Here is a 21,212-nt window from a genome sequence, read left to right as displayed (position 1 = left end):
TATAACTTTGAGGAAAGTGACCTGAACAACTGGGGGGTATTTTCTGCATCAGTAAAATGGAGCTAATTCTATCCATCTCTTAGCATCTCTAGGTTAATACTGTTAGGTATTAACTATGTACATCAAGCCTAATATACATGAAATCAAACATTGTTTAATAATATTAATTTTTCTCCCTCTATTTCTGTTTCAGCTACCAACATCTTCCTAGTGTTGTAGATTACACACTTGTTTGAACTACTTCTTCCAGTGACTAATTAATTTTCATGCACTGTACTGCTTTTCTGTCTTTCTTTAATCATGCACATCTATTATTCCCTTCCCACTGTTTTTGCAAAGATACTTAAAACTCGAATTACACTGCATAAACTTTAACAAGATTTTCCCGTGTTAAATAACTTTTTTCTTCAAAAATTGCCATTTGATTCTCCTGATTAGTCTTAGTTTAGTGACTTTGTTTATTATATGAGTTTATATTATATTATAGAGGAGTATGAAAAAGCCTGATGAAATAAGTTTAAGTAAAATATGAAAGTATCTGTACAAGTGTTCTAAAGATGTTCTGAATTTTTTTTTCTAAAATTCACAATGTAACAAAAGATAAACTAAGAAATTGTTAAGGTGAGATTGATTCTAGAAAATATATCATTTTAAAAATTTTGCATATTAAATCATTTAACCCTCATTGACATATTAAAATGTTTTGATATGCCTTTGAAATCATTAACAGGAAAGTCAACCTTCCATATATTAAATATGTGAATATAATTTATTTAGTTGCATGGATTTATAATAATAGAAATATTATTCACAAATATTAAGAAAATTCAGTATACTATAGACATGGTAGCTAAAAAATATAAGCTGATGAGTCTTGTCAAAATACTCTTATTTGTTCTGTGAAGGTATGTGTATAAAGTCAACAATCATATTTGTGATTTTCAGAAATTTTCATTGAGGCTTACAACTGTTTCAGAAAAATAAAGTGGGTGAAAATAGCATGCAAAAAAGTTGAGAGTTTATAAACAGAAAAATTAGAAAAATCTTATTTTCCTATAGGAAGGAGATATAATCTCACTTTTCCAGATTTAATAATGGCAACATAAATCATATGGACAAAACGAGGAAACCTCATGAGAACTTTTAATCAGCAAGTGAAAAAAGGTTATCATCATATCTTTAACTTTTAAAGGATGACCTAGATTATACTTATATGTTATAAACTAATTTTTGTTGGTGTGAAGTAAACTGCTATGTCTAGATTTGAGTAATAATGTTTGTCTCTATTTCAATGTCTGTTCTTTCTCATTTTCTTTAGAAATTTTATAACATATTTTGTTAATCTAATTGGTTTTACTGTATTAAGTTTTTTTTATCATTAACACATGTGTTTATAGTTACAGTGACATACTTTCCTGAGACTTTGGCCAGTATTTATTATAGCCACACTTCTGAGGAAATGCGTAATGATAAGTTTGCTTTCACAGATAAGTCAGGCCCTCTTGAGTTTAAAAATGAGGATGCAGACAAGAAGCTTCTATCATATTTAGTCATATGTATTTCTATTTCTTGACGTACAAGATTTCTGTACAAGGTTTCTGAATTTGTACTAGGAAAAAGTCATTTTAACAAATGTCCAATAAAGGAATGTGCTATTTAATTGCATTCCATTGGTTTTGATTAGTTTGATTGTTATGAGGTAGAGCAAGCGGCAGCCAGAAAGAACATGCAAAATCTCTGTACTAAAACTCACAGGGCATATCAAACACACTAGATCAAACAGACAGGGAATATGTCCCCAAAAGATCATCAAGTATTCATTCCCTCACACACTGATATCCTGTTTTGCTAGGATGAATCATTTAGGGTCCTTACTTTTACAAAGCTCATGATTTAATCAGTGAGACAGATACAGGACAGAAAATGATCTGGTGTTATGGCAGGTATAATGATAGTAATTTTTACAGGCAGATGAGAGTACAGAAAAAAAGCTCCTAGATGAACCTGATGGGATGTGGGAAAAAGTTAAGAAAAGATTTCTTGATAAAGGAAACTGAAATACATTTTCTAAAAAGTTGAAATGGGTTGGTATTTTCCATAACAATATTGGTTAAAAGATATTGCAAACCGAGGGACAACATAAACAAAAACAATGAGGTAAGAGAGTCCGTGAGTCTGTAGTACAAATGCAGAAATATAAGTGTGTGGTTTTGGGGTATATAAAGCATGAGTTAAGGAGTAAACAGAGACTGAGAGGTAGGCAGGAACCAGATCAGAGAAAGCTTTATGTCCTATTAAAACGTTTTACTTCTATTGAATTGATAGTTTGGTGCCACTGAAGAGTTTGAAGCAAGGTAACATAAATGTGGAAGTTGAATTTTAGGCAGACTACTCTGACAATTCAGTGGAAGATAGATTTGAACAGGACCAAAACAAAACCAGGATGCTCTGGAAGTTTTCTGAATTAGAAACATAATAACTATAGAGGTCATAAAAGAGGGGCAGAAGATTAATGTTTGAGAATTATTTCAGAAACATTAACAGTGAGATTTGCCTAGATAATGCAGACGACAAGACCAGGAAGGACTCTCAGCTTTTATTGGCAACTACCTACATGGTAGTCTAAAAACAAAGATGAATAACAGCTGATTAAGTAACCAGGAAATGTGTGCAGATGTCATATTGATTTTGAGCATGGAGCCTGCTTAAGAGTCTCTCTCTCTCTCTCCCTCTCCCTCTGCTACCCCCCATCCCACTCTGGTGTACTCTCTACACCCCCGCAAAAACAACAACAAAAAAAAGCGTTGTTTAATATGTATTGTTGATTCAGTAACATTGAACTCACAGCCAACAGAACTATAACTCATGTCTGAACAAAGCTTATGTAACAAATATTTTCTCTGTAAAGCGCATCACAGCCTTCTTGCTCTTAGAACAGGAAAAAGGACTTTACCTCTATGCTTAGGTTTTGTTTTAAACAGTGACATCAACAAAAAGCACAAAAAGTGAAAAATGTGGCAGTAAAATAAAAGGACACCTACAATATGAGAACTGAAACAAAAAGTTGGAGCCATGACTTGTTAGACATCAGCTGGCAATGTGAGTACCAGGCAACTCAAATTTTTCACTGTTCTGTGAATGCTCATGTCCATGAATGACCACAAAAATGCCACAAGTATTGATTTTCAGATTAAAAATACATTTTAGTTAGTATGCAAATTTGCAAATATAGAATTCATGAACAATGACAATAATGATGATTGATTTTATCCACATAAATATGCACACATGCATATATGAAATTCTTTACAAAAGATAAAGTGCAATGTAATTCATATATTAAATAGTTTAGAGAAATATGTTAGTATCTTAAAATCTCTCTTGACTTAAATTATCAAGATTTATGATGCTAATATCACTTTTAACTTTTCAAAAACTTTTCCTGAATCCCTTATCTCATCCCAACAACATCATTCCTTCCTTGTCTAATTTCACTAAAAAATAAAATTAAAAAGTAGTAAAATCAATAAAATGCAAAAGGTAACATTAAAAATAGACAAAGGCAGTTGTCCTACCTTCTAAAAGACCACATAAAATTACATGCATGAAAGTTGGGAGGCGCTGGATTCCATTACACACACCAGCACAGAAGAGAGTTGAGCTGCTCCATTGTTTTGGAATTAGGTAAATTCATGAGAAAAAGGCTGGGAGCCAGGACAGAAATACAGAAATAGACATAATTATTTTAAAAGAATGAAAACATATTTTATGCTTACATCAATTTACAAACAAGGAAAATTACACTGTGGTCCTCAGGGGGATGAAATGAGCCAGGCACTTAGAAAATACCACCCATGCATCTGAAGACCATATGGAAATATGGAAAAGAAAATTCTTTATGTGCTTTTCTAAATTAAAATTAGGCAATAACCAACCAAATTAAATCTTACTGAAATTACAAATGCAGCTCCCTAGTTTTCCTTTTTTAATAGAGTCAACATGTGCCGGCATGTACTATGAGTGAAAGACGCAGGAGGATACATGTATGTCTTTGTGTTTGTGTGCCAGTATCTGTCTCTGTGTGAGTCTAAATCTGTGTATATGTAGACACGAAACTTAGCAATTAGTGACAATTTCTTGTCATCTAAAAGCCAGAAACAAGGAACTGAAAATGCTGCAGCTCTCGACTGAGTTGCAGACTTCATCACCCGCATGTGAGAAAGACAACTCTTGATTATATAACACCAGTAAAGTCCCAAAACTTGCCCCCAATCCTATTCTCCCTCACATGAGAAAATTATCTGCATCAAATTGTTGGAGCCAAAAAAACTAAGAATCATCTTTTATTGCTCTCTTTATTTTATCACCCATATCCAAGCCATCATCAGATCTTTATTCTAACTTAAAAAAAAAAAATATTTATTTGAGAGGGGGAGGGGCAGAGGGAGAGGAAAATAAAGTCTTAAGCAGACTCTGCACTGAGGGGGGAGCCCCGGCTCACAACCCCGAGGTCACAACCTAAGCAAAAACCAAGAGTCAAGCACTTAACCAACTGCAGTGCCACCCAGGCACCCCTCAATTCTAACTGTAAACATATCTTGACTTACCCACTCCTCCCCATCTTAAGCTCTACCACCTTATTTCCAGCTCTTTTTCTTCTGAACTATTTCAATAGCCTCCTCAATTGGTTTCTCAGGTTTTACTTGTGCCTATAGATTCAATTCAGGAAAGCAGATAATTTTTTTTCCTTCAAAATGTGATTCGTGTCACCCTAGTTACTGCTTGATACCCTATGGTTACTTTCTATTTACAATCTAAATTGTTAAGTAGTTGACAAGCTTTTACATAATCTGGCTGTTGCTGATTTGCAACATCATCTGATGCCAGCTCCTCGACACTTGCCTCTTATATTACAATCATCCTGGCCTTATTTTAACTTCCCAAACACCGAACTCAATCCCCTGCTGACACTGTTGCCCTTGTCTCTTTGTAAGTCTGACAACTTCAGATCCCCTCACTTTCTATATATTTTATGTTTTCCTAACACTTCAGCTATTTTAAGTGACATCTATTTTCTATTATCTATTTAAAAATTCCTTTTTCTTTTCCATGTTCAATAGAATATAAACTTCAGAAGAATGGGGAATTATTCATCCTTTACTACACTCTTTGGCATAGCCTAATCCTTGGCATCTAGGAAGGTTCAACTGAATATGTGTTGAAATCATGTGAAACTATTGCTATAAAACATAACAAAATGTCATATTTAATATTAGTTACAAAGAATTAAGGAGCAGTAAAAATATTAATTACATAAGGCCAAGTGATGGTGATATGCTGTGTGTTGTGTCATTCATTCAATTGCTTTTTTAAATACTCACTGTTTCTCAGGTTTTTTTTTTTTTAAGTTTTAGAGGAATTGTAAATAATGTTTATCCCAGATATCTCTTTTCAACAAATGATATCAATCCACCCAATTTCGATTAGGACTAGTAATTTTGCTGGGCATTGATAATATGAAAATATAAACATTCTCAAATTGTTCTTACTGTGAATGGTTCATAGAAAAAAATGTTAGTCAAGATCTGGGGAAGAAATTCACACCAAATTTGAATACAAGTATTTCAATTTTATGTAAAAATTCAAAGTAATCTTAAATGCATTCCTTTCATACCTCTGAGGTATTCATTTAAAAGTATAAATGGGCTACAAATGGAAAGGAATACAAAGGGAATATAAATTATAGGAGAATAAAACAAAATACCTTCCTAAAAGCAAATATAAGGGGTAGGATGACAAAAAAATGAGAACTTAAATGAATAAATAGAATATTTTAACAAATTTCAGATAATTGAGAAGTATGGAAGTAGCCCAATTATGGACAAGTCACAGCCCTGGGTATATTTAGAGAAAACTGCACAGAAGATAGAAAGTGATCTATCAGTTGTGATCATGACCTCCATGACAGCAGGTATTGCCAAGGACAAGTGTAAATACTGAAGTTCAAAAGGTGAGGAGGTTGTTTAAAAACAATGGCTTGCAAAGGCATGACCATAAATGAAAAAGTATATATAACTGTATTTCATCAAAGACATTCTTAAGCTACCGATTCAGAGAATATTTTGGCAAATCATGTATCTGATAATGGACTTATTATATCTTATGCAGAATATGTAAAGACCTCTCAAAATAATTATGTTCAGTGAAGAATCCAGATAAGAGAGAGAGGGTGGGGGAGAGAGAGAGAACATATCGTGTAATTCCAATATATGCAAATTTCTAGAAAATTTACGTTAATTATATAGTGACCAAAAACAATCAGCGGTTGCTTTGGTAGGGAGGAAAAGGTGGGGTTACGCAGACTGTCATAAGGTAACTTCTGCACAAAACTTTTAGAAGTGAGGAATATGTTCATTATCTTGACTGTGGTTGTGTCTTCACAGATGTACACATGTGTGAAAACTTACCAAATCACATACATTAACTTTAAATATGTGCTCTATATGACATGTCAAGTATACCTCAATAAAGCTGTTAAAAACAAAATGAGGCAAAAAGCTAAAACAAAATAAACCCTTGATTGGTCCTTTCTAGTCCATGTGTGCCACGGAGCTGTCAGTTTTTATTTATTCCCAAGACATTCATTTTATTTTTGTCTAGAGAACATAGATGCAATTTTCAGAGAAAACTAATTTTCCTCTGGATGATGGTGCCACATATTAAAATAGAAGCCTCTACCAAGGGCAGATCCCTGTCTTGCTCTGAAAAATCCTGTAGTCATATTTACCAATGATAAAACAATCTTACCTACAAGCAGATGAAACCCATCTAAGGTATAGGCATTATGTGTCGTTAGCAATACTATGTGTCTAAGTCAATGAAGAACCATCAAACGTTTGCAGGGAACCAGTAACATGGGAAAAAATGAATAAGGGGAACAAACAAACAAAAATAGAACCTGGAGAATACCAAGCTAATTATAATACTAGGACATACTAGAACATAACTAAAACAACACAAGATAAAAAAAGTCCCTATAATTAATATATCCAGGGAAATTTGTGGAGAAATTTTAGCTATTAAACAAAGGAAAATACTATAGAAATGGAATAATCAAAGATCAACACTGAACTCTTAAACGTTAAAGCATTATGTTGAAATATTTTTGAAATACAATAGCAGCAACAAAAAAACTAAATACAGTGAAAATCAAGAAACCTTCAAGATTATGGAACAAAGTGATAAAAAGAAAAAAATCAGGAAGGAAAATACAGGTAGGTCTAGGATTTGTAAATAAACAAGTCGAAGAGGGAAGGAAAAGTGTGGAATATAGAAAATAATGAAAGAAAGAATGGTCAGTAATTCTCTAGAATGGTAGAAAAATTGCGTCTGCTTACAAGGGTTCAATGACAAGAATTGATGAAAAATGACTTACATATAACTTGTTTGAATGCTTCTAGAGATGGAAAAAACACAAAAGAATAAGAATCAGACTGACATTGAACTAGATATTAACAAAAATAGGTGCAAGAGACAATGGAGTATTTCCTTCGATGTTCTAAAGAAAATGATTTAGAACAAAGATTGCAATAAGTTTTATTGTGTGCATACACAATAAAAACTGTTCGGGTTGGCATGTTTCAGAATGTTTACCTCCTATAGACTTTTTTAAGAATTTCCTTAGGGTAAACCTCAGAAAAATGAAGAGAAGGTAGGAAATCTGGGAATACCATTACCTAATCTAGAGGAGTAACAAACAAATGGAAATCCAGCCACAGTGGATGGGACTGAGAGAAGGATTTTTCCAGGAAAGAGAGATTTGATAGAAAAAAATATATATATGCATGAAAGTGTGGGGAAAGGAAGATGCAAAATATAACATAACAAATGGCATTGGAAAATGCAAGGAAAAAAAATAAAGGCACAATCAAGATATGAAGTGAAAGAAAATCTGTCAATATATAAGGTAGTGAATGGCTGTAAGAGTATTAATTAAATGTTGGTGCTCAGTAAAAACCAAGAGATCCTACAGTAGACTTACACAGAGGGAAATTAATAACACACAAACCCTAGCTTGGTATTAAAAAAATATTTATATGGTAATGATAACCTGAAGACAGTTTATTGGTTTCTTTTACTTTTAAATTAAACATATAGACAAAATACAGAAGGTTTTGTTATGATTGAAGAATACAGTTGTTAATAACACTGTAGTTAAACTTCAGTAATTGTAAAATCAAAGGTAGAGCTGAAAGAAGGTAGGGCATGGAATAGGAAGGAAGGTTGAAAAATACAGGGAAGCTAATATCTTCATTTTACATATCGGGGAATAAAGCGATGGAAAACTGAATTGAATTTTAAGTATGTTATGTCAAGTTAAAAAGTCAATCAATGAAAAACCCAAAAGTGATATAAATATCAGATGCTGGAAAAAGAAGAGGCAGCAGAGAGGATGGTAAAATCTAGATCCATACATTTTATATTGGTTGATCAAAAATAGTCTATATTTGTTAATCCAAGAATAGAACCATAAGCATGTCTAGAGTAATAAAGCTAAACATTAAAAAAAAAACCTTCTAGAAATAAAAATATCAAAAAAAGTTACATCTAGGAGAGGGACCAAGGATAGAGAAGGAAACAGGAGACAATTGCTACTCAGTATGAGGGGTCCTATGATTTTGATTTGATACTGAGTTCCTTCATTACTCAGTTAAATATGACAATGGTTTAAAAATCAAGTAATATTAAATATTCTATTTTTACATTTCAATGGGTGACTGTTTCAGTCATATTTATATCATAACCAGCCACAGTGCTTTACACAATTCCACTTGATTATTTTTTCCTTTCCAGTCATGGAAGGCAGCCTTCAGTATTAGCTAATTTCCGGAGTTAGTGGTCAAGGCTCCACAGAAGGCAGCAAGTCACACACTCCTCTCCCTGTTACCTTGCTTCATTCCCCTCCCTTTAACCCCTCTTATGGATTGAACCTCTTTTTCTTCTTTCCATAGTTTCCTGCAGAACTTAGAGGGTTCATTGCCAATTAGCATTTGAGTCTTCAACTCTTGAAAGTCAAAAGAGTAGCAGAAAGAATAATGGTAACAAAAATTCCTGCTGTCCTAAAGAAAGTCATGGTAATATTTTATTTGCTTATTTGTTCTGCATTTTATATTTTCCCAAGAAGATTCCAAAGCTATATTTTACATTTTTTTCAATAGTTTCCAGCAGAACTTAGGGTTTTTATAGCAAAATAGATGTACTAGGGAACGCACGAAAAAATGTAATTTACAAGAAAATTTTAAAATCTTTCTCAATGTGGAAAACCTCAGAAAATGAATGTATCAAAATGGCAAGTTCTAACTTATTTGTGTTTTCTTGTTGTTGACTAGTATCATGTGTCTTCTGGGAATTTTGTAAGTCAGAAGTTCAGGAAAGACCGCAACCCTGAAATAGAACCACAGCTTCTCATTCAAATCCAAACACCAAACACTGGAATTCAATTTCCTCCATCTAGCAGCCTCATTGCAGCTACCTGACCTCATTTTTTTTAATTTCATTTTATTCAGTAAGCATTTATTTATATCCTAGTTTAACTTCACTGTTCCCAAGGCTTTTAACAGAGTTGTTTGTTCTTGAGTAAACATGGAGTGAATTACATTCCATTAGTTAAACTCACAGGGATATTCTAAATGTTTTCTTTGTCAGTCAAAAAGAGCTCATCCATGCTACCTACATTAAATTAGCTCTTTGGGTGACCTTGAAGCCCAAAAGAACAGAATTTTAAAATTCTAGCCCCTCTGCTCTCCATAAAATAATGCTGATCTACCACAGAAGTCATAAAAAGATTTAGGAGATAATCTTAAAGGGAATTTTTTCTTATTTATTTTTGTAATATACCATTGTTAAAGATGCATTTATAATTTTTGCTAAGTAGTTTGTAAATACGTTTATGTAACAAATGATTTGTTATATTGTTTTGTTAATATATACATATTTTAGACCAAAATCAAATGCCTTCAAGAGCCAAGCAAGATAAATATCAATCTGTAAAGTAACCATTTATATGCTATACTTCATCATATCTAAGGCTTCCCAGCTATAAGACAACCATTATTTATATTATATTAAGGGAAAGTCATGCTGCTGATTAAACTATAATAAAATACTTACACATTGGGGTGCCTCGGTGGCTTAATCGGTTAAGCGTCTGCCTTCAGCTCAGGTCATGATCCCAGGGTCCTGAAATGGAGGCCTGAGATGGAGTCTGCTTCTCCCTCTCCTCCCTGCTCTTGCTCTCTCTTGCTATCTCTGTCTTTCTCTCTCAAAGAAATAAAATCTTAAAAAAATAAAATACTTACACATTATTTAGAATACTTATATTTATTTTTTCAAAATCTATTAAGCCAAATTTAAACATATTTCTATCAAATACCTTGTTCATATATAAAAATAAAATATTAATAAATATTAGATAGAGATTCCTACATCTTCCCACTTAGGGTCTCAATCTTTTCTCAGCTTGGAGTCACCCATGTCCGTAGTTTATTGCACAATATCATCAGCTGTATATTAAGAATATTGATAATAGAGCTTATCTTAAAATGGTGCTCTACACTAGTCTCTGAGGTTTTCATCCAAGCCACTGTCTCCTATTCTGCAAATCTTGACACCGTCACATCCTTGATCTTTCTAAAAATTCTAAGCAAGTTTTCATACAACAACCAGGCTTCCATTATTTCTTCAAGTACGCTTGGACAGTTTTGTTGACTGAAACATGAAGGATTTTCAGCTGTCCTGTCAGGCTACTTAGGATTCCAACCAATCTGTGCAGCCATGTCAAAATGTCTGCTGCCCAACAGCATTTGAATAATGGCATCAATCTTAAGACCCCCGGAAACCTCATAACGTGACACAATGTCCATCCTAGAAACAAAGGAATGTGTTAAATAAATAGTTTAAGGTTTGTTGAAAACTAGATAGTATATGCAGAATCAAAAGACATAAATTGAAGAATTCTATATATTTTTTAAGATTTTATTTATTTGACAGAGAGAGAGAGCACAAGCAGTGGGAGCTGCAAGGAGAGGGAGAGGTAGAGGGAGAAGCAGGCTCCCTGCCGAGCCGGGAGCCCAAAACGGGATTCAATCCCAGAACCCTGAGATCATGACCCCAGCCAGAGGAAGACACTTAACTGACTGAGCTACCCAGGTGTCCCAAGAATTCTATATTTTTAAGATAAGACAGTCATATAAAGTAAATGTGAGATCCAAATTCAAATAATCCGCTTCAAGTTCACAATCACTTCTTTAGACTGAAAATATCAAGAAAATAAAAACGTAGTACTATTTTGCAGAGATTATCTGCTTCTTCACAACCCTACACATATTTAGGTTATTGACCTATGTTATTTTCCCATTCTTTTCTAATATTAAAAGTTTTTTAGGTTAAAAAATTAAACCACAAACCAACATGGTTTTAATTTGTGAATAATTTAAGTTTAAAAAACTAACAACAAAAATACTAGTTCATGCATATTTTTAAATGAGTTTGTTTCCCCATTATTTTAACATCTAAAGTGTATTTAGCACATACATGTAAAGTATAACATGTTAGTTATCTATGGCTGTTCAATCAATTATCCCAAAAGGCAGCATCTTAGACCAATGAAATTATTTCCCAATTTCTGAGGATGAGGGATCCATTTGGAGTTTAGCTGGATGGCTTTGGTTCAAGATATCTCATTAAGTCGTATCACATCATCAGCTAGACCTATGGGGCTCATCTAAAGAAAGATTCAGCTCGTGTGGCATTGACATGCCTTGCTGTGTGAGCTACCTCTGTGTGGGGCTACCTCAGGACATGCCAAGTGGCTTCTTTCAGATCATGTGATCCAAAGGAGAGCAAAAGAAGGCACCCAAGGCAGAAGCCACAGTCATTTTGTAACATAATCTTAGAGGTGACATTCAGTAATTTCTGCCATATTCTACTTCTGAATACCAGGAGATGCAGGTCATTGGAGCCATCTCAGAGGCTTCCTATCACACACAGCTACACATGGTGCTTGAGGAAAAGTTGGACAATTAAATTTCATCATCATCCTTTTGTTATTTATTTACTCCATAAATACTTACTGAGCTGCTACTAAGAACCAGTCATTACACTTGCTGCTGAGGTTGCAATGCTTAAACAAAAAAGAACTATTGGAAGCCAATAAAGGCTTAAAGCATAGAACATTTTGAAAGCAGAGTGTATGATACTCAGCTGGAAAACTCCAGGTTGAGGAAATAATAGCAAAGTCGTGGATGAATGAAATGGCATGGTTAACGATGGCCATTGTAAATAGTTGGCACTACCTGGGAAAGAGAATGAAATGGCTAGTCATTAGACAGGATTTTGAAAAGTAGAAAGAATCGATAAAGGATTTTGTGTACTAGTTAAAAGGATTTGTCAATTACTATTTAAGATGTGGGAAACCACTCTGACAGAGATTAACATGATCATTATAATGTGTTAGAAATACTTTATGGTTGCAACATCAAAGATTAATTTTAGGAATGCTAGAGCCAGGAAAATTTTTTATATAAGGTTCCTAGTTGAAGTAGGGTATGAGTAAATTAGTACTATAGGTAGAGTCTGAGAAAGACAGGTTCAAGAATTATTTAGGAGGTATAATTAATGAGATATAATCCTCAATTGAATATGGTAGGGAGATGGAGGACACAATCAACACTGAAATTAATTCAGGTTATTATTGGCTTTGGTTATAAGTGGCATCATTTAAAATTATAAGAAATGCAATGGAAGAAACATTTTTTGTGGCAATTTAAATAATGTAATCATGACATATTTAATTTGATGTGCCTGTGGCAATAAAGTATTGTGGCCAAAGTAGTCTTTAAAGAAAGAAATATGTACATTACAATACTATTGGAGTCTACAATATAAATGTGACAGCTTTTTAACTTCTTAAAGTAGATACACAAATCTCTCTGCAGGCTTGGAGAAAAAGAGTACCCTGACACATAAATCTTGTAAAAGTAAAATTTTACTTCAATACCTGGAAAGATATATTATTAGCAAAGGGATGCAGAGTGCATGTGGCCAGGGTTATTAGCAAAAGGATTGCCCTGAGTATCCCTATATTATCTCAGGAGATTCTCAGGTGGGTGGCATTGGTATTGCAGCCACGTGCTGAGTGGGTATTACAGAATCTCTTCCACCCCGTTTATATCATAAGTGCATCTATCTTCAGCAAGCCTCACCTCCTCAATCCAGGCTGGGGTAAAATACCTTCTTTTGTCTTATCAGGGTCAATTTGCTACATTGTTCACAAGTTTTATGATGATAACTAAGTATCATGCATGCATAGATACAATTCGACTATAAAATTATAATCTGTGTGTGGGTATGAGGTTACAAGAACTAGGGACAAACATAGCAAGGCTGTCCAAAGCTTGCCACATTCCAACCACTGGTTGTGGACTTTAGTGGTGGTCTCTTGTTCCCTGACCAAACTTAACAACCACGAACAACATGGTGCAGGTAGTAGTTCTGTCTACCTTGTTACGAAGCATGTTATTGCTAACTTAATAAATATTGCAAGCTACAATATCCCGTATTAAGTAAGTGAACCGTGTACCACTCTCATCCTCAGACACGAATGGAACTATTTTTGAGCCAATTTCAATTCCAGTTGCCCTTTTATAAGGCACAGAGACTAAAAAAAAAAGCCTTGTACTTGGTATTTTTTCCAAAATCCCTGATTTATGTACACAGAACATAATATATTTCACAGAATGCATAAATCCTTTAAACTTCAAACAGGAAGTTGAGGAGCAAGTGATTTATTATTACAATTTCATAAATTCCATCAACTAACTTTCTGTTGAAAAGCCATTTGATTTCTTGTAATGATGTTACCAATAATTTCTGTGGTGATGAAAATATTAGAGACCATATATTTCAATTTCCATTCTCTTATTTCTGGTATCCTTTCTCCAATAAAAGGGGATATTTTATGGGTCATCCAGTCAGTACTATCACTTTAGTAGGAGAAATTACTGGCATTTAAATTGTATTGTAGTATTAGCATATATTGTGGCCATCTGTAAATTGAGACAACTTCCAATCCATTCCCCCTATTGTGGTGGCTCCTGGAATGAAGATATACTGCTTGTACTCCAGGGAACTTTTGCATTACTAACACCATGCTTACTCCTGCATCCTCAGAGCCGCCATTACAGAAACATTAAATATACATTGTTCCCTTTCCAGATTGTTTTAGATTGGTTGGCTATGATGACTCTTTTAGCTAGATACACAGTTAAGATTGGCAAGGGCATTATTCCATATTTTAGTTCTGGTTAGTTAAATGGTAAATCCAAGGCTTACTACTAATTTCTGCCTGGTCCCTAATAGCTATAGCTGTAAACTTATTTTCTTGGTTACTGGTAATCATTTTTGTTATGAATCATCTTACTTATTATTTATTTATAAATCATTATACTGATGGTTGTTCAATGTGATTAATGAGGATGGTAAGAGTTATGGTTGCTATAGCCATAGTCTCTCCATACCCAGGGAAGTAATTTGGTGCAGTCAGGTTAAGACATATTGTTTACCTTGAACAATGGTAAAGATAATAAGGATCTAACTACTCCACTCACCAAATTTGTGCTTCCTGTGTCCTGTGGGGAACAGTTTCAAAGCTATTGTTATGGAGTTTCCTTGCTGGCTGAGCAGGTTGTTTGAGTGGTTGTTTCATTTTTTGGTTAGTAGAAGTTTGCTACTCAAAGCCCTGGCTTCACAATATAGATCCAAAATGAATCGGTTTTTGATGGATCGTTCTACTAAGCCCATTCATAAGCCTTTGTATAGAACTGTCCAAGGTACATGGTTATGGTAAACGTTGTTGAACATCATCCAGGCTGTATCCAGTGCTGCTTACATTGAGCAAATGGACCAAATCAGCTATCAGTGGTGTTACAGCATCTGTCCTCCAATTTCTGAACAAGTGATATTAACTATCTGAGTCAGTAACCCCAGGGTAAACATATATGGAAGATACAGTCAACTTGGGTGTCCAAGAGACAAGAGCCTTTGAAAAGGAGGCCCAGATATTTATATACTCTCTCACCATGGCATATTCTCTATCTTTTCAGGTAGTGTACCAACCCAGTAGGGCAGCTAGACCTATTTCTGGATAAACCACTTTCACTTGAGGTCTGATGATTGATATGCCTTGCTAGAATGATTCTCTTAGGTGGCCTATTCTACAGTGTCAATCCTGGTATGTGTATTTCTGGATTCTAGATGACAGCATGTCCCATCATGGGTATTTCAGTGGCCTCCAGGACACAATACCATGTAAACGGTTTGGGATTTCTTCCTCAAATATTCTATATCATTGGTGAGTATAATGGAATGTGGATTAGACCAAAGAGGCTAATTAGAGTGTGCGCAGGCTCTATTCAATTTGGATGGGACTAAGACAATGATATAATAAATTCTTGAGCATTATATAGCTCAGGCTTCCTTAATTCACTCTAGGATCTGGGCTTATTGTTCCTTTGCTCATTTAAAATAACTTTATACAGGTTTACCAGAGAGTTCCCAATGTGAAGAATATAGGCTCTGCTATGGACTGAAGAAATGTCGATCCTCTTGCTTCATGCGGAAGGGGTGATTTCAACAACTTTTGGTAAACTTTATTAATAAATTTTACTATTGTGGAAAGCCCATGAATTTTCTCAGTATTGATTTCCCCATCTCACGGCTCTCAGGTGAGTCTTTACCCTGTTAGAGATACAATCTGATGGAATTCAACTTTATTTTGTCAAATCAGTTTTGACCCCTATTCCTTAGGTATGAAAATATTGTCCTTAGTTGCTATGCTTCATTCAAGGGATATATATATATGATGAAATAGAGGTTTCTGAAGATGTACTACCTTGTGGTCATTATTACTTATCTCTTCTTAGTACTTAGGAACAAAGACTCTAAAGTCAGGCTATCTGGGTGCCAGTCTTGGCTCTACTGTTTTCCAGATGTATGGAATCCTCAAAAATATGGATCAAAATAGTACCCATATTAAACACAAGGTTGTAGTAAGGGTTGGAAGTTAATAAATGCAACATGCATTTTAGAACAGTGTTTGACAAAATAAGTACCCCATTAATTAATATTAACAGTCACCAGGCATCTCCTGCCTGAGGAAATGCCTTGTCCCATCTTCTCATGGTGAAAAGGGAGAAAATAAAGCCGGATGACCAGAGCATTCAGTTTTTTTTTGTAGATAGTTAGGACTAGAAAAATAAGGATTTCTTCTTCAGGGGACACTCCTCACCATATTCTCATTCATCCATCCAGCCTTATTCTTTCTCAGTAGCATAAATTTAACTAACAGAAGAAACTTGTGCATGCTTAGAGTATGCCTGTGGGCTCCAACCTCTCTACACTTGAGTAGTAATTAAATCAATCAAAGTCTTCCTCTGCTATGATTCCAAGTGCTTTCAGAATGTGTAAGCTGCCTGAAGCAGCTTCTCCCCTTCTGCTTTCAATTAAGTTCTCTCTACCCCCACCTGTCCAGTGAATTGAGAGAAAAGGTAGCATATGTCTTCCAAGAAGCCCAGTCCATTCCTATGTCTTGTGCTTCTTGAATGGTGCAGTGTCTCCCCTGGATCTTACTTCCTGTCATACTGCAGGGGGATCTGTCACAGGACCCCATACTGAGCTGTAACAGTTACAACGGATTGCTGGCCACCCCTGTAGAGACGAGTCTATTCCTTCATTAGCATTTTAAGACATAAACCAAGTCATTTTTACTAAAACATGTATTTTGTGCCCCAAAAAGTAGAACACAGGGTTGGATGCTGGTGAAAACAGCACTCTTAGGTGAGAAAATTTTTGCAATAAATTTAAAGGAAACAATGTCAGGGCAGGATGTGCCAGGCTGAGGGAGGTCAGTCAGCATGCTCCAGGTCTCTTAAGCTGGATGCAGTCCTGCTGGGTACTGATTGCTTAGGCTTTCCCTTCAGTCCAGGGAAGATCCTGCCAGGCTACAGGAGCACCTAACATGTCCCTGAGAACTCCCAAACCTATCATGGTGAAATTCCAACTACTTTATATCGATATGAAGGTAGTTTTTTAACAAGCCACTTCACCTGGATTTAACATCTGTATTCTCGTCACAATTTTTATTGCCACACGAGAATCATCATGTCATCCTGACTATGGGAAATGCACAGTGACTGGGCAGCACATGATTACTCATAGGACAGCTGTCTGACCATGATCAGGATGTGCATAGTACATGCATGGTGTCAAATGACCCTGAAGAGCCAGCCTAGAGTCCTCTGTTCTCAGTCACTTAGTAGTGGGGAGCTGTTAAACACGTTATTTAATGCTGCTGGACTGTAATTTCCTTCACTGTCAAATGTGGATAATAATATGCCAAGATACTTGAGATGATTAATTACATTAATTCATATAACCTAGAGTGATTGGTTTTACTGCTAGTGTTCTTTCTATTGTTACTGTGGTTGTTACCAGGCTTCTTAGCAGGTAAGATTTATGTTTCTTTACCTAATAATGATAATAGTATATATTAAGTTTATACTCTATGAGTATCTGTGCTACATGAATTGTAAGAATCCTTTTTCTAAAGTTTTATAACAATGTACAAAGTAGGTTTCATTCATAATCTCATTTTCAGATAAATAAATTGAAGGGCAGCAAGTTTAGGTAATTTACCAAGAGCCACTCACATCTTGCTATTTCTTTTCTCCCTCCCTGCCTTCCTTCCTTCTTCTCTTTTTTAACATAATGCCTCGTAGTTTTATCTTATTCTAACTGGATTTGGTAATTTTCACAAATATAAAAACCTATCTTGACTTGTTTTGAAGTACCAAGTGTAATCATACACATGCTCAGCACACTTCGGGAGGCTGTGCATGTGCGTAATAGAGTGTGGCCTATGGAAGCAAGCCGAGTTCCAACAGAAGAAATGTGAAATGTGTGGATTGCATAAAGTTGTTCAACATCTTAGGACTTTAGTTCATGCATCTGCATTCATTAAATTATCTTAGTTGGTTTTGAGGTAACATATTATCTATCATTGAAGGTGGTGGCTGGCATTCAGGAACTTCTCAACAAATACGAATTCATACCTTCCAATCATTTACTTCAGGCATTTATTTGTTACTGGATTTTGAACATTTTATATGACCATTGAAACTTACCATAATTTAATTAATGTTTCTTCTATCAATACTGTAATAATTCCATTTGGATAAAGATATTAGGCTTTCTGGTTTTCTCAATTACAATATTGGGTGGTTTTATTTAGTTTAATACTTCAAAGTGGATACAAGATGCATTTATTTCCAAAAAATCACAAGTCCTGCAATGGTGAGTGAATGGCTATTATTTCTTGGGGGAAGGGATGGGGTGGGGAAGAATGTTTTGGTTTTAAAATATCTTAGTCTATCATATAGGAAAAAGGTTTGTCCTGTATTTGAGATAGCAGAAACAACTGGAATCTGTGGTAAATATCATGACAAATATTGGGAATTCAGTCTAGCATAAGGGCTGTTCATAATTAAAATGAACACAGGAATGTACGGTATTTCAATGTAAGAACTGTTTAAATAAGTGGTCTCTGAGGTAGAGTTGGCAAATGAGGTGAGAAACAACCTCTAAAATCTTGCTTTAAGCAGCATTTTCTTGCTTATTAATTTGACAGCTTTCTCTGCTGCTCTCAAGCTAACTACAGCAGTTTTAATCAGAGAGGGAACATGTTGTCAAATTGCTGTGAATCCAAGCCCATCAAAAGTGTGGAATGCCTTCAGGATTTAAAAGAACCTTGAGGGGGTCAAAGCTCTTACTCCCTATTTACTATGTCTAATGCCATCAGCTTCCGTGAATGTAACCAAGGAATTAAAACGTGAATAATGCCCGTCTTCTGCTTTCTATCGTCTGCTTCACCTATTCTGTAGGATTGTGCCAAAATTATGTCTCTACTCACTGGAGATGTTATCTTATTAAGTGCTGCAAATGTTGATACTGTCACGTATAGAGTACACTATGTTTAAACGCTATGACATAGTCAGTTACAGAAAAAAGAAACACTGTCATAGTACTGCCTGAGTCTTTGATTTTTTCATTGTTATTTTTCCCATGAATATTTTCCTGGAATGGCACAGACGATAGAAGCAGTCTTTGCTTTGCACCGCACCCTGTTTAATTAAAACACATGCATATCGGAACCAAACCCATCTCTTTGCACAGTTCCATGGTAACCAAATATCAGAAATATCTCTGAAGTTCCTGGCTTACAATTCTTTCTTATATCTATAGAGTTAAATTAAGAAAATATTACTGAGTGTCAGAAATACTTTCTATTTTATTACATTTGCCTTATTTGTTTTAATGGATTTCATTCACCATGTCTCTCATTCACTGACTTGTCAACTTTTAAATAATATAACTTTATCATCCTCTCTCCCTACCAATTATCAACTGCTGAACTGAGCTGGAGAGCATGGAGCTGCCAGATGTCAAGTGGTCTATTAAGACAAGTCAAAATAAAAGTAATAGTCAAGCCTTTGATCACCTATTGTGACAGTATAAGCAAGAGAAAGTGCGTTCAGGAGAACTCAGTGTTCTATTCCCACAGCCCCACCGCCACCCCCCAGATGGAACAGCACTGAGCTAGGTCTGGTGGAACAGTGCAGATGTACGGATTTCCTCAGTGCTGGGGGAGCCCTTAACAAAAGGCTCTAGCCATTTTATTGACTCGGGGGGTCAAGGAAGGGAGGGAGAAAGTGTTAGGAGTGGAAAAGTACTGACTCTGAGTCAGAGTGGAAAAGTGTCTTTAAGGCACTCCTGTAAGGAAGGGTCTTGGCAGAGGTGCTCAAGAGAGGCCTATGGGTAGAGCTGCCTAGGCCTAGAATGCAGATATGTTTAGCCAGTCAGCAGGGTCTGAGTCCTTGAGCTCCCTTCACAGAGTGCAGTGTCCTGGCCTGAACCAGGCTTGGTGTGTGACCTGCCTAGGCAGAGCCTTTGTAATTGCCAATGGTCTAGCCTGAGAGATCACACACAGGGTTTTTGCCTGGGGCCCGGACTCCTCTCCAGTGCTGTACATCATTGAAAGATAACACAGACTTGTAGAGCTACTACTCATGGTGTTAAAAGATGTCTCTGTGGGCAAAGCAGAGGGTGGGTAAGAAATGTTGCTAGTGTTTGCTAATCTTGAAAAAGTGAAGACCTTTATTATGCGTTACCAGTAATTTTCTACTGACGGAAAAGGCAGAGAATTCCTTGAACATCTTAGCAGTTCCCTATGTGGAAAAGCATACTAATAGATGTAAGATATGGGTGATAGAAATCTGTATAAGCATATCTAAAATATACAAAATAAGCTGTAAGATCTTTAAGAATGTGCACCATGCTATTCAGACGTGCCATGGCATTAAGGACATCGATAGACCAAGTAATTTTTACCTGACATTTTCAGTTCAACTGTATGGGAAATTACAGTCAGCTTTCAAGATCAATAATAGCAAAAGTCAGCTCATCCTATTATCTGTACATATTATGGTGTTGCCCTCTTCTTTCATTTATAGAAAAAGGAATTCTTTACACAGGAAGTATCTAAAAATGTAAAGATTTCTTATTTATCATTGTAAAGGAAGGGAAAGGACAATGGAATATCATATGTACATATTTATATATACATGGTGTATAAATTTATAAACATGTTTGTATATAAATGGGAAATATTTGTAAGTATATAAATAGGAAATATTATATATACATATACATACATATATTCTGTTCCAGATTCTTAAATTCTTATGTAAATTTTCCTACTGGTTTATTCTGTTCATTTTTCACTGTGTAACATTCAAATTCTACTTTTTTTACAGACAGAATTTTAAGAATAAAAATATTATGGTCACTTGCTTTGACAATTGGTTGTTAAATGTCTTTCTGTCATGCCACTAATAAGAATTCTTCTAAATTCTTAAGTCCCTTATATCAGTTCTCCTTTGTCAGTACCTTTATTAGCCCTCATTTAGAGAGGAGTGAAGTAAGACGTAGGGTATGTAAACAGCTTGTCTAAGACAACACATTTAGAAAGCACAGCAAAGTTTGGAGGCCAATAACTGATTTCAGACTGTTGATCTTAAAGATTTTTCTGTGTTTAGGCC

This window comes from Eumetopias jubatus, unplaced genomic scaffold (genome assembly GCF_037043125.1).
Source record: "Eumetopias jubatus isolate StellerSeaLion01/CBP00866 unplaced genomic scaffold, mEumJub1_p1.0 scaffold_3, whole genome shotgun sequence".
Taxonomy (NCBI): Eukaryota; Metazoa; Chordata; class Mammalia; order Carnivora; family Otariidae; genus Eumetopias; species Eumetopias jubatus.
This window is presented reverse-complemented; position numbering follows the sequence as displayed.